The sequence below is a fragment of the Urocitellus parryii genome, unplaced genomic scaffold (genome assembly GCF_045843805.1).
Source record: "Urocitellus parryii isolate mUroPar1 unplaced genomic scaffold, mUroPar1.hap1 Scaffold_259, whole genome shotgun sequence".
Lineage (NCBI taxonomy): Eukaryota > Metazoa > Chordata > Mammalia > Rodentia > Sciuridae > Urocitellus > Urocitellus parryii.
This window is the reverse complement of record NW_027552525.1, coordinates 178144-192653: the sequence shown is the minus strand read 5'-3', so window position 1 is coordinate 192653 and position 14510 is coordinate 178144.

The window sequence follows — 14510 nt, the reverse complement described above, 5'->3', positions numbered from 1 at the left end:
AGGAGGAAAGACCAATATTTATTCATCATCATATTCAGAAATTAGACCGGGGAGCCACAAATAGACACTTCCAACCGGAGCCCGTCTGTCCCTCCTCTCGGGCTCCTGCGGCGGATTCCGTGTGCGTGTCACGTCTTGCCGCCTCCCGCGCTGGGGACCGCTTGAGTATTTGCCAGGCGCTCGGTTATTTTCTGAGTCGATTAACGAAGGCGGGCGGCCTGGCCCTGGCCGCCGCCGGGGTTCTTTTAAAAGCAGGCGCTCAGCCGACGGCCGTCTGCAAGAGCAGCCCTGCTCTGGGGTGCGCCGTGGGGGCGGAGGCAGGTGCCAGCAGCCGCAGGACACCCCACAGGCAGGGGCTTCACCTGGGCCTGGGCTGCCCATGTGCTCCTCTCGTGGCCAGCGGCGTCTGGACAGGCCCGGGCTGGTGACTCCTCGCCATCCACCGGAGGGTCTGTGCCCGCGTCCAGCTGTGCTGACCACCTCACTAGGGTCTCGTGCCCATGTCTGTCTCCCTGCCCTGCGTCCCCTCTGGATGGCCATCTCCTTGCGAGAGCAAAGCAGCCGCTTCTCAGCACACAGATGCCCGGACACTGCACGCAAGGGCCAGCAGGTCCCCACCCAGCACCGGCCTGCCATCAGGATCCGCCACCGCTCTTGGGTCCCTCCGTTCCTTGCCGTCCTCTCCTCCCCGACTGCCAGGCCCCTGCACGTCCTGGTTTTCCCGCTGCCTGTCGCCTGGGCCTTCCCCACCCTCCTGCCGCTCCTCTGTCTCCTTGACCGTGAGCAGGCTGGACAGCCCCAGCTCCGTTCCCAGGGTGTCTCCTAGGACTCACGGCCCTCGCCTGATCTTGTCCTGACCCTTGGCTTTAAATGCCACCGAGGTGCAGAGGTTGCCCATGGCAGGCCTCAGCCTGGACCTCAGGCCTCACCCTCAGCACCTTTTCAACCACCTCTGGGGACGGCCACCTAGTGTCCAAGTCTCCGCCACACGTCACAGCGGCCTCCCCCTCGCCTCCGGCCTCTCGTCCTGTGGGGCAGCCGCGACTGTCCAGCTGCTCAGGCCGAGGGGCGCGTTCCCCGGGCGCCTCTTCTTCTCACCCCACACCCAGCCTGTCGGGAAATCACACTGCCCACCCCCAACCCACCCTGGAGCTGACCGCTCTGCCCACCCCTTGCTCCCCGCCTGGTGCCCTGCAGCCTGTCCCCACAGCAGCTGGAAGGCCCCTCTGCTGTCCTCTAAACCTGGTGAGGCTCCCGCTCTGCACCTGAAATCGAGGCCAAATCATTTCAGGGATCTACAGAGCCCCAGGCCATCAGACGGCTCCCTGTTCTTCTCTAGAATCACCTCCTGCTGCCCCCGCCCTCCCACCCTGCTGAGCCGCTGACCTTTCCTCTATTCCTCCCACCCGCGAGGCCCACTCCTGCCCCAGGACCTTGCACTAGCCTCTGCCTCGGTGCCCTCCTCCCACACTCACTGGCTCACACCTTCCCTTTAAACTTTGTGACCCCTCATTAGCACCTTACTGGATACGCAACTCCTCGCCCCCTCTCCCGTCTTCTCCGAGTGCCCAGGGCCTTCCGACGTCCCGCTGTGTCCAGTTACACACGAGGTATACTGAGGTGTACTGCTGTCGCGTCTCCTCCTGTTAGGCTGCAAGCTCCTTCAGGGGTATATATTGGGTGCTCAATAAATACTGTTGACTGAATGCATGCGTGTTAAGAGCACCGTGCCCAGGTGGCGTGTGGTAAGTTTTGGCACTTCTAGTTACCATGGGCGTGGGAGCCACCGAGAGGTGACGCCTTCAGGCTTCTTGCAGGTTGCGAATCTCCCAGAGCCTCAGCATGGGCCCCTGCTGCAGGGGATGGGGCTCGTCCACCCCTGCGGTCAGTGTGAGGGGTGCCTGCTGGGGAACTGGCCCTGGCTACAGTGTATCACACCCACCCTTACTGTGGCCTGGACATCCCTGACTGGGTGGAAACCCTACACGGAAATGGTTGATCAGCTGCAGAGCAGAAGGGCTCGGTGGGCTGTGAGCCCCGCCCCTGCCTGGGGGACGGTCCCCACTCCTGTCTATCGAGCCTTTGAGGCTGTGACACGATTTCCCACAGACAGCTCAGTCAGCCTGGGCAGGGTCACAGGTTGGCCTCCTGGGGGTGTCCCTGAAGGTTTGGTTGGGACCTCACCCTAGAAGAAGTAAAGATTGAAGGCAAGGGATGAGGGGGACCAGGCAATGGACATGGGATGTAGGACAGCCAGTGTCTGGAGTGTGGACGGGTGGATGTGTGGACAGTGGGTGGACGGGTGGGTGGATGTGTAGACGGTGGGTGGACGGGTGGGTGGATGGATGGATGGACAGATGGAAGGATGGAAGGATGGGTGTTTGATGGGTGGGTGGATGTGTGGGTGGGTGGCTGGACAGATGGATGGACGTGGATGGACAGACGGCAGGGAGTAGGTGGGGTGTGGGCAAGGGCAGGCAGACTGCTTTGGCTGACCAAGCGTTACAGGAGAAGTGAGTTATAGGCCGACTGTCTGGGCCTGGTCCCTGTGACTGAGGGTTTGGGCATTTCACGCTCCCCTCTGGGCCTTCCCCACAGGTGCACTCGAGGCTCACTGATGTCCCCCCAGCTCTGGGTCTCAAGGAGCCTGAGTCTGTGTGTTGGGGCCAGGTTGGGCCACAATGTTGCCCCGAGTGCAATGTCACAATACGCTCTTGCTATTCCTCGTCAAAAGCCAAAGGCTATTTCCCTCCCCTTGAATCCAAGCTGGACCTGTGCTGGTTCTGACCAACAGAATGTGGCCAAATGACCCAGCTCCAGCCTTTGCCTCTTGGAATAGACACAGGATGGGGGACAGCTAGTGTCTGGAGTGTGGACGGATGGATGTGTAGACAGTGGGTGGGTGGATGGATGGATGGATAGAAGGACAGATGGAAGGATGGATGGATGGCTTCATGGTGCGAGGAAGCTCAAGCAGCGATGTGGAGTCCCCCCTGGCAGCCCCAGGGGAGCCGGGCTCTCGGAGGGAGGACTGTCAAACCCCCAGTCATCCCAGCGTCCAGGCAAAGCCACGTGAAACATCAAAACCAGCCACTCACCCCACAGAATGGTCATGGTAAGTGTTACTAACTGTGTCCGTCGTCTGTTTGGTGCTGGTGTAGCAGAGCACTCTATGCCACCACAGAATACGCCACACTCTGTAATCTATCATGAATGGAGATTCATTTTTCACCGTTCTGGGGACTAGAGGTCCAATATCCAGACCAGCATCTGGCAGAGCCTTCTTTCTACATCAGCACATGGTGGGAAGCCAAGGGCAGACAGCAAACTCACTCCCAGGAGCCTTAATCTGTGCCTGAGGGTGCTGTCCTCGTGACCTAAACACCTCCCTCTAGGCTCCACCCCCTCCGTGTCAAGCTGGGACCGAGCTTCCGACCTGTGAACGCTGGGGTGCATTCACACCAAAGCAGCTGTCTGAGTCTTAGGTGGTGTGTTACACAGCAATCGACAACCTACACAACTGTCCAACTGAGAACTTGGCTTACAATGCATTTTAATGACATGAACAAATACATACATCACACATAAATGCCCAAATGTGTTAACATATGCACAATTCGTCTCCCTGGCAGACTCTCTGGTTCTGTTTTCCTGTTTTCCTTGGCTCCCTCTTCTCCTTCCCACTCAGCTCACCCTGTGGCCCCCACCAAGCTGATCTGTTCTCCTGAACCCTGCAGGACCGTGTGTTAAAGTCCATAGACACACACAGAGGTGTCGCTGGGGGCTGCCACCGTGTCAAGAAAACGTGATCCGCAGACCGTCAGCATTTTGCATCTCTCATTTGGCAATTCTTTGTGAAAATCCCTCTAAATCCCTGCAGAGTCCAATTCATTCCTTTAAATAGTCGCATGAAATTCCGCTGACTCTCCCTGGGGCCTGCTGCAGCCAGCGCACAGCTCGTGAGTCGATGGTTAATCTTTCAGTAATTTTTTGAGTCAGTTGTTAAATACAGGCAGTGAGAAGATTAATCATATGAACTTCCAATTAAATGCATGATATTAAAAACAAAGGTGATGAATATTGAGAATGGTGGGTTGGCCTCGCTGAGTGTTATCGTGCTGGAGGTGGGCCGTCACTGCAGAGTTGGGCTCTGGTGCCTGATGCGTCTCCTCCCAGGCTGCGCGGGGCGGGCGCACAGGTAGTTGTGGTTGGCCACGGTGAAGCGCCCTCGCCAGGGGACGTGGCAAATGCTGCACGCCAGGCCTCTACCTGCTGCTCTGCTGATTCTCTGGACCTGAGGAGGCTGGGGGAAATGTGAGCGCTGGTAGACCTCGACTGCGTTGAGACCGGCACTGAGGATGCACCAGAATGTCCCACCAGGATTTGAAAACTCGCCCACTCAGAAGGAGTCGCTCCTGAGCCGGGAGCAAGAGTGGTGTCCGACGTCTCCTTGTTTCACTTTTATTTTAGCAACAAAAACTAAAATGTCGGTGGATTTCCTGGTGGAACCTGCGTTCCACATTAGCGCACGGCCACAGCCGCAGGTTGGCTGTGGGTCTGAGACTCGGCAAAAAGCAAGCAAAGCCGCTTGTGAGAGTGGACGGCCCACGCGAGTGTCACCGCAAAGAGCATTGCGTCTTATTATTTATAAAGTCACTGCCAGTTACTCCTTAATAAATGTTACAGTAAAAGTAAACACACACTCACACTCACACACTCACACTCACACTCACACACACTCACACACACGCTCACACTCACACTCACACACACACACATTCACACATTCACACACACTCACACACATACACTCACACACACTCACACACTCACACACACACTCACACTCATACACACACTCACACTCACACACTCACACACACTCACACACACACACACACACTCACACACCCCTATTTTCTTGGGAGAAAATTGTGTGTTACCTACTGACTCGCCCTGGCGCCTGGCCCCTGCCCGTGGCTTCCACTCACATATTATTATAACTTTGCTCCCCTCCCAACACGGGGTCCCACCACGCTGGCCCAAGGGGACGTGGACCTCTAGTTTTAATGGATATTTTCAGGTTGCATGCAGCGGGGTCGTGGAAGCACATGGCTGCTGACAGGGGCCCCACAGAGCCGCTCTGGCCATCCTGACAGGTGCTCGGTGGCTCGGTCACTTCCACTTGCTCCCTCCCCACCTGCTTGGGGGTCTGCTGCCCTCTCACAAGGTCATTGCCTTCGGCTTGGGCCTGTGAGCTGCTCCTCTGTGTCCTCTTTGCCACCTGCTGGGTTGCTTGTCCCCTGTCTGCCCTCCTGTGACTCCACATAGTAACATGCAAGCCCTGCACGTGGCCCTGCGTTCCCATCTCTCGGGAACTATTCCTCGTGTCCTCTGTGTCACCGACATCAGTTCTCGTAGAGCCCGAGGGTTGTCATTTCCTCCAGGCTCCAGCGTGTCAGGCCTGGGCTGGGGACATTTCCCTGTGTCCACAGGTCTGGATGCTTTAGCCTTTCTCGTCGGGATTTCTATTGTTTAATACTTTAAGCTTATTACTTCTATTTGGCAAAAACAGGGGCCAGTTTTGTTTCTCCTGGGTGGGCAGGCAGATATGCCCTTGCCATCTGTTGAAATGTGTAGTCTGGGGGCCGGGCCGGGGCTCGGAGGTAGAGCGCTCTCCTGGCACGCACGAGGCACTGGGTCCATCCCCAGCACCACGCGAACGTAGAATAAAGACATTGTGTCCACCTAAAACTTAAGAAAAATCTTTTTTAAAAAAAATGTTGTAGTCTGGTTTAAAAAAACGTGCGTTGATTAGTGATTTCCCACGGTAGCTGGGTTGGTGGCGCACACCTGTAATGCCAGTGGCTCAGGAGTGTGAAGCAGCAGGATCCGAGTTCAAGGTCAGCCTCAGCTAGCGAGGCCTAAGGAACTTAGTGAGACCTGACTCAAAATAAAATAAAATAGAATAAAGGCTGGGGATGTGGCTCAGTGGCCAAGCACTCCTAGGTCCAATTCCTGGTACCAGAATAATAATAACAACAACAGTGATAATAATAATAACTGTTATCATCATTATATGTCCCACTGTATTAAAATACGATCCCCACATATATCCACACTCGCCTCTCTATTCCGGTCTATTCCTATGTAACCGTCTATTGACCTGAGCATACTGTTTTCTAGTGTGTTTGAATTGGGGGTGTTTGGGGAAGGTGCTATGTGCCCCCTTTCTGGGCTAAGCTGATTTAGATATGATTTAGGTCTGAGGTCCCCAAAGCTCCTGCAGGGGACAATGTGAGCGAGTTTTGAGGTGGAGTGATTGGGTTCCGAGGGCCTTAACCATCAGTGTGCCCAGGCACCGCGTGGACGACGGGGATGGCTGCGGGCGTGGGCTTGGCTGGAGGGGCGGGTCACCGAGGCTCCTCCCCACAGGGGCTCCGTGTTGAGACGGGAACACAACACGGAAGCAGCCGGTCCCCGAGTCACCTTGTGGAGGGGACCTTGCTTGGAACATGGCCCAATTCTATCATCTTTGCATGAACAACTCCAGGGTTCAAGGGAGCTTCCCGCCTCAGCCTCCCCGGGGCTGGGCCTGCAGGCACGCGCCACCGCACCCAGCTGACCCCGGTTCCCACCGGGGCCTCGCCAAGGCGCCCTCACCGCGCTGCTGCTGTATCAAGGAGCTGAACCACAGGGCGCGGACTCAGCGGCTGGCGGGGTGCAGAGACGGTGGCCACCGAGGCCTGAACCCAGCCCCCTGTGTCAGGGGACCTCTGCGCGGATCTGTAGCCACGGACCCCAGAGCACCTGGCAGCCTCGGGAAGCCACTGAGCACCCAAGGCCAGCCCCGGCCCTGAGACTCCCTGAGCCCTGGAAGGCGAATGCAAAGGAGCCAGAGCGTGGGCTGAAGTGGGGCTCTGACTCTGCACCTCTCACAGCCTCCGTCCCCCTTCCCCTGGGGCCAGCGTGGAGGGTCACGGCCGTGTCCATGAGGGAGGTGGCAGGGGAGGATGGGGGGACAGCCAGGAGCAGGCAGCCCAGTGACCCAGGACTCCTCCCAGGGTAGATCCACCAGTGACCTCCCAACCCGGAGCCCAGAAAGGTTCTCCTGGCTCCGAGGCTCCTCCTGAAGACTGCATGGACGGAGGCAGACCGTCTGTCCCTGGTCCTTGAGGACTCTCCAAACCCAGAGGAGGCAGGGGCAGCCCCGATGGGGACTTGCAGAGGCTCTGAGACCCCAGGACTCTGCTGCTGGGAGTCAGGCCGACTCTCAAGGGGAGAGTGTGGAGCAGACGTGGGAATGGTGACCAGCGGGGCGTGGGGGGAGGCTGTGTCTCCTTCTTCCTGAGAGTTAGGTGGGGCCACCTGATTCGTTCTAACAGATGGCATGTGGGCAGATGTGCTGCAGGACTTCCAGCTAGCGCTGAGGAGCGGCTTCCCTTGTACCGTCTCCCCCTGTGGTGACCACGGAGGGTGCTTGGTGATGTGCCAGTGGGTGTTGCTCCCCACGATGCACGGAATAGGCTTCTCACCAACCCACGGTAGGACTCTGCAACACAATTTCCTTGAAAACTTAATAAGCTTGTGATTTGTTTCCAGAAAGTTCTGCAGGCCCTCCGTGCACCCACACTTTTTATTTTGCCATACACATTCGCCTGTTTGCACCCAAGCCTTTGCCTCCCTTTTCCTTGAGGACACACACACACACAGGTTTTTTTCTTAGCCACTGGGCTTCATTTGCATCTGACTATTTTGGGTTCCTACCTACACAGGCGTAGACCGGGAGGTGACAGCTCAGTTCTGCCTTTCCGTCCTGCAGCGTGGCTCCGGGTCTTGGCGATGCTGCGGTCCGGAGTTCACCTGTGCGACCCAGCACAGGTGAAGGTGGTGTGGCCGGCTGGCTTCTAGCGGAGGGAGCGACGTCCAGGCGGGCTCCCTAAGTGAGGCCCTTGAATACCCTTCCTCTCCTCGGTGTCCCTCTGCCTTGCCCAACGGCCCGTGTCGGGTGGCGGCGTCTCTCCCTCCGTGTTCGCCTGGACTGGAAGGCTCGGGATTGTCTTCGTGGGAAATACTTGGTTACAAATTTAACTTATTTCATTTTCATAAGAATCTTCGAAATCCTCTTTTCCCAGGATCAGTTTTGACAATTTGTGGTTTTAAGGAAATTATCTTGTTTTTCAATTTCCACGTTTTAGATACAGTGTCCCGTCCCCCCCCCCCCCCCCCCCCCCCCCCCCGCGCCCCACAGTCCTGTTCAGGCTGCGCTGACCGCCGCCTCGGGCTGCGGAGTTCACAGGCCCCAGGGATCCGCTCCTCCCAGTCCCGAGGCTTCGGCCCAAGGTCAAGGTGCAGCCGGCTCAGTGGCCGGTGGCCAGTGGGGGCTGTCTCTGCCTCCAGGGTGGCGCGAGGTGCCGCGTCCTCCAGGGTGACCATGTTCACGTAGGGAACTTTTTAAAGTCTGCTGTTAGTTTAGGTGGGCAAAGGACAAGGGCTGAGTCCCCCAGGTGACAGAGGAGAGGGAGGGACAGGGGCCCGGCTGGCTCACGCCTACTCTCATGAGGTCTCTGATCCCATACAGGAGGGCTCCTCGCTCATGACTGGTCCCTCCTGTGTCCCCTCGGCACACTGTGGACTGGGACCTGGGTTCCAAGGTGGGAGCCCGGAGCCTGGTCTCTCTTGTTGGCTGGAGGTGGAGACGCTCTACTTTTAACTTCTGACACTGGACACTTTTTAAAGTCGGCTTTTCGTTGTAGCTGGACTCAGCACCTTTGCTTTTTATTTTCATGTGGCACCGAGGACAAGCCTCACACGGACCCGGGAGCGCTCTGCCGCCGCCGCCCAGCCCGGAGACCGGGCGCTTTGTGTCTCTGTTTCCATCTTCATGAGTTTTGGAGGGTCTGCCGCCGGCCGTGTTCACTCCCCTCCGCTCACCTCCTCTGCTTGGGTCTGCATTCGTCATTGTTCTCTCCCGCCCGCCGGGTGCCGTGTGCTCCGCGTCTATTTTTAATCTGCGAGAAGCAGGGCTGGCTCATTAGCTCGCAGCCAGTTCCACTGTGTCACTCTGGGGAGGACCCACGTCCGCGCCCACACTCGCCCACCCCGGCGCAGGCCCTGTCCCTGTCCAGGCCTCGGAGTCCCTGGTCACTGCTGTCCCCTCTAGCTCTAGGGACCACATCACAGGAGCCACGTCTGCCTGGTTTCCTTATGCTCAAACGTTTCCTAATTTCCATTCTGGTCTCTTCTTGGACTTCAGCTATTTATATTTCTTATATTCCAAACCCGAGGGAATCTTCTTGTTGCATCTGTTTTATTCTTGGTAGATTTCTATCTTATGGTCAGTAATGTCAAGTTTGGTCTTTTATGAAAGACTCGTAGTTCTTCTTAAAATGTGTATTCTTCTCCTTCACCTCCTTCTTCTTTAGGACCAGGGATAGAACGCAGAGGTGCTTGACCACGGGGCCACATCCCCAGCCCTTTTCATTTTCTATTGTGAGACAGGGTCTCACTAAGTCGCTAAGGACCTCACTGAGTTGCTGAGCCTGGCCTTGAACTTGCGATCCTCCTGCCTCGGCCTCCGGAGTCACTGGGATCAGCCCATCCACCCGCTTACCTTCACTCTTGGAATAGGTCTTTGCAGGGTTTAGGACAGATGCGCCACATCCTCCCCGTGTGCGCTGCGTGGAGGGCAGTGGGTGGGCCGTCCAGTGTGCTCCCCTGGAGGCCGTCCACAGCCCCTTCCCTTTGCTGGGTGCTTTACTGCTTTCTCTTGGCTTCTGCCTCAGCTTGGTGGCACTTGTGGCATCTGTGGCTTGTTGTCTTTCATGTGTTGTGGAAACTCTAGGCCTTTCAGGTCTTCAGGGTCACGTCGGGTCCCCCTCACCACTGTCCTGGTACGAGGGTCACCCTCAAGTCCGCCTCTCCTCTGCCTGGTGCTCTGCGGTGTTTCCCACCGTTTCCTCTCTCTGTTCTGCATTCGGATCACGATCTCTTCTTGGACTTGAGGCTATTTCTATTTCTTATATTCCAAACCAGTCGGGGTTTGATTTTATTTCAATCACATTCTTCAGACCTGTCTTCAGGTTCATTGATTCTCCCTTCAACTGTTTCTAATCTACTTTTAAAAGTGACACCTCTTCCCTTTGTGGTAATTGAATGTCACATGCAGCTGTAAGCAGCAACACAGGAATTTCCTTGTTCTGTTTCCCCGTGAAAACACCCTGCAAAATTATACTGCACTACAATTAAGACACAGAATATTTCTCATTACTGAAAAAATGACCCATTTCCCTTTGAATCGTGGGCCTGATTGGATTAAGAGACAGTGTGGATTAAGAGGATCAGGGGTGTGTCTGTGAGGGCGTGGCTAGGAAGGATTGGCATGTGGGACAGCCAACTGGAATGGAGACCCTCCCCAGGCGTGGGCAGCACCACCCAATAGGATGATGCCTTGGGTGGGATAAAAGCTGGAAGAACGGGAAGCGCAGAAGCAAGCTGGGTTCTTCTTGAGCCGGTTCTTGGTGGCTGCTGTGATCCTCTGAGGATTTCAGATTCTTGCTTTGTCACTCTTCCAAAGCAGACAGTGACAGTGACTCTCCAGAAGACTTTGGTCTCAGACTGGGGTAGTACCATTGATCCCTCTTATCCTAGGGCTTCAAACTCTTGCATGGTGCAGCTACTGGGTTCTTCCAGCTCTCCACCTGCGGACAGCCATGGTGGACTATCCAGCTTCTGGTCACCTGAGCCAACCTAACAAATCCCTTTTATAATTATACTTCTGTGGATTCTGTTCCTCTAGAGAACCCGAATAATACAGAGTCAAATCCACTTTCCTCCTGCTCCAGCCCTCCTCAGCCCTGACAGTCATTAATATGCCAGTCGTTTGTAATATTGCATCGTTTCGGGCATGGTATATAAATGAATCACAGTGTGTAATCTTGGGGGTTGACTTTTTCACTAAGCGACATCCTCAGATGGTTGCATGTACCAATTGTTCATTTTTTATTGCTGCATACTATTCCCTGATGTGGATGTACCCCCTAGTTTTATTAGTCCCTTACCTGTAGAAGGGCATCTGGGTTATTTCCAGTTTAGAGTGCTTTGGAATAAAGTTCCTGTGAGCAGTCATGCAGGTTTTTGTATGACACTAGTTTTAATTTGTCTGTGGTAAATGCCTAGGAGTGTTATTTCTGGGTTAAATGGTAGTTGCACATTCTGTTTCTAAAGAAAATGTAAAATCATTTTCTGTAGTGGCTAGACCATTTTACATTCCCACCAGCAATATATGTGTAATCCAATTTCTCCATATTCTTAGCATTTATTATCATTATTTTAAAATTTCTGCTGCTCTATTAGGTAGGCACTGACACTGTGGTTTTAATTTGGACTTGCCCGGTGGGCATGATGTTAAGTATTATTTCAAGTGCTTGTCTGTGGTCTGTCTTTACAAAAGAAGTGTCAGGCATCTGCTCTGAAAGACACCGCTGAGAGACGTGAAGCAAGGCCCAGTACCTGGAAGGACACCCGTGTTCCTGGACGGGAAGACGTCCTCCCCAGGTTGGTCTGCAGATTCAATAGCATCCCCACCCTACCAGAAGCCCCGCTGGTTCTTTGCAGAAATCGACAAGTTAATCCTAAAATTCATGTAGACGTGCCTGGGGCCCAGGGTACCAAGACCATCTAGAAAAAGAACAGATCTAGAGGATTCCCAGGTGGCCCTGTGCCCAGAGGGTGGTCCTCGCCTTTCCTGCCCCTCCTGCTCCCACTGGCTAGCGGCGCTTCCAGCCCTGCCCCGATAAGAGGGCGAGGGTGACGTCCTGGCCTTGTATCTGGTGTGACCTGCTCTGTATTTTTTAAGGACCGTGTCTCTTGGAGCCGCTGGTGGACGGCTGCGTCCCCGTCGGCGTGTCTCCCCTGAGACGCCTGCGAGGGTCCTAGGCCCGTTTTGAATCCCGTGGTTCGGGTCCTTTCTGTGGAGTTGGGGTTCTGTGTGTTCTGAGCCAGTGTCCCCTCTCCGCTGTGCGTTTCCGCAGTGTGACTTCCGCTCCTGCCTGTCTGCCGTTGTGCTGCCGTTGTGTGACGGGGTCTTACGGGGGACTTTCTACTGTAAGGAGCTCAGCTCATCAGCTCATCCAGTTCCCCTTTCAGGGTCGCGTCCGGCGCTGCAGAGACGGATCCCGTGATGTCTCCCTGCCCCCTGCCCTCTGCCCACGCGGTCAAGTTCCGTCACTCAGGTGGACTCCAGGCCTGAGGTCCCCAAAGCCAAGCCCCCTACTAGGTCCTCACTCTTGACAGCAGGGGGCCAGAATCGACACTGTCCCCAGTATGAGGGCCGCTGGGGAGGGACCTCGGCCTTTCAGGAGCACAGTGTTCACTGAGGAAGGCGGCTCTGCTGGGGAGTCGTGTGAGTGTGTGAGTGTGCGTGTGCCTGTGTGCACGCGTGTGTGAGTGTGCACATGTGAGTGCCGTGTCCTGGTCTGGGCTCTGCCAGGGGCTGGGCATGAGAAGACCCTTGGGCTCACGGAGGAAGCTCGCTGTGCCCCAGGAAGTGCTCCGCGCAAGACCAGCGCTCCCCCGGCCTGCCCCCCCCCCCGCCCTCCCCCCCCGCCCTCCCCCCCGCCCTGCCCCCCCCGCCCTCCCCCCCCGCCCTCCTCCCCCCCCGCCCTCCTCCCCCCCCCCGCCCTCCTCCCCCCCCCTCCTGCTCCGGCCCTAAAGCTGGGGTCAGGGAGGAGGGGGCTGCTGAGGGGCGGGACCCCAAGGGCCCGGAGAGCAGACTCAAGTTCCTTGGGGAGGGCAGGGAGGTCGGGGGGCAGGACCTGGTCCTGCACTTGGGAGCGGCCCTGCCCTGGCCAGAGAGGGTCCAGAGTGACCCACGGGCACCACTAAGGGAGGCACGGGGCTCCCAGGGCTCGCAGCCCGTGGGGCGCCCAGTCAGGCGTAGGTGGCCTCGTGTGCCAAGCCTGGGGTCAGGGCTGAGGGTTCAGAACCGTCTTCTGGGTCAGGTTCAGAACTGCACCCTCAGGCGGGGCCTGGCTGGGCCTGTTTCCTGTGAAGACCCCGGAGCGGTGACTCTTAAGGAGTGGGGTCTGCTGGGCTGCCATTCTGGAGCCTGGGGCCTCGGGAGCGTGCCACCGGCATCTGGCAGGGGACTTGTGGTGACAGAGCAGGTGGCCGGCTGGGGTTCCTCTTCCTTTGAAGTCCCTGATGCCAGCCCAGGGCCTGCCCTCCCCACGTCCTCCTGTCGCCTCCCAGGGCCCCACCAGCAGCTGCCATCAGATGACGTCACCGTGTGAACCTGGGGCGGAGTGTCGACGTGAACTTTGGCCTGTGCATTCGGACCTCGGCAGAGGTCCCCGCACAGGGCGCCAGCTGGTCATGTGGATTAGCCAGGGCCACTGACCACGTGGCCATCCACGGCAATCGTCCCTGACCTGCCCTCGCATGCTCCGTCCACCGGAGGCCTGGGCCTGCTGCGGCCTGTGTTCTGCCCTGACCCGAGGTGGCCCCACTGGCCGCTCTACCTGCCCTGACCCAGAGACCCCTGAGGTCTGCGGGTGGATGGACTCGTGGGACTGGTCCCCATTCCTCTCCGTCTGTTGGAGGCCCTGGCCCTGGTCCTCCGACCTGCCCACAGAGGGCGAGTGACCAGCCACACAGGAGTGGGCACCTGGAAACCTCACAGCAAAGTCGAGCTCCGTGCAGCCGGCGCGACTCTGCTGTCCTGGAACCGACGGGCAGCACTGCGGTCAGGGAAGAGGAAAGCACGGGGTGGTCGGTGCCCAGCAGGGTCTTGTGGCACGGGGTTGGTGTGACTAGGAACACCACTGGACTTCGGTGTTCTGGGCTCTCAGCCCTTGGAACCCCACTCCTGCTCCGTGAGGTCAGCGTTCACAGGACAGAGAGGACCTTCCTGTCCCTCCCACAGCCACGTGCCCTGGAGTTTCCTGCTGTGTGGAGAGGACCGGCCCCTCAGCCTCTGCCCCATCCTCCCGATGGCCCTGGTGGGTCTTTGACATCTCCCACCACCTTGAACTGTTCCCAGGTGGGCACCGGTTAGAGGCCCAGGCACGTGGCCAGCGCACTGCGGACGTCTGTGGAGTCGGTGGGTGACTGCCCGCCTGAGCTGGGCTTTCCCAGGATGGTCCTGGTCCTTTTGGCTGCTCGACGTGGGCATTCGAGTTTCAGGCCACCAGCCGGGTGTGCGTGTCCACCCGAGTGCCACTGCACACACCCAGGTGGCAGGCGGCCGGGGCCTGGGTGGCGCCTGACCTGCAGGTGGGCTTCCTGCAGGGAAGGCCGCCCACTCTCGGCCCCTGACCATCCAATGGTGCCTGGGGGCCAGGAAGACCCTGGCACTGGGCAGGTGTGTCCACCCTCCTCTCCTGGCCTCCCTGGGTGGGGTGCCCGGCGGAGGCCGCTGTCCCTCCACTTCGACAGGACGAGCTCTCACCCACCAAGGGCCGCTCGGCCTCCTGGGGCTTGGGAGCTGCAGATTTGCTCCCACAGGCTCT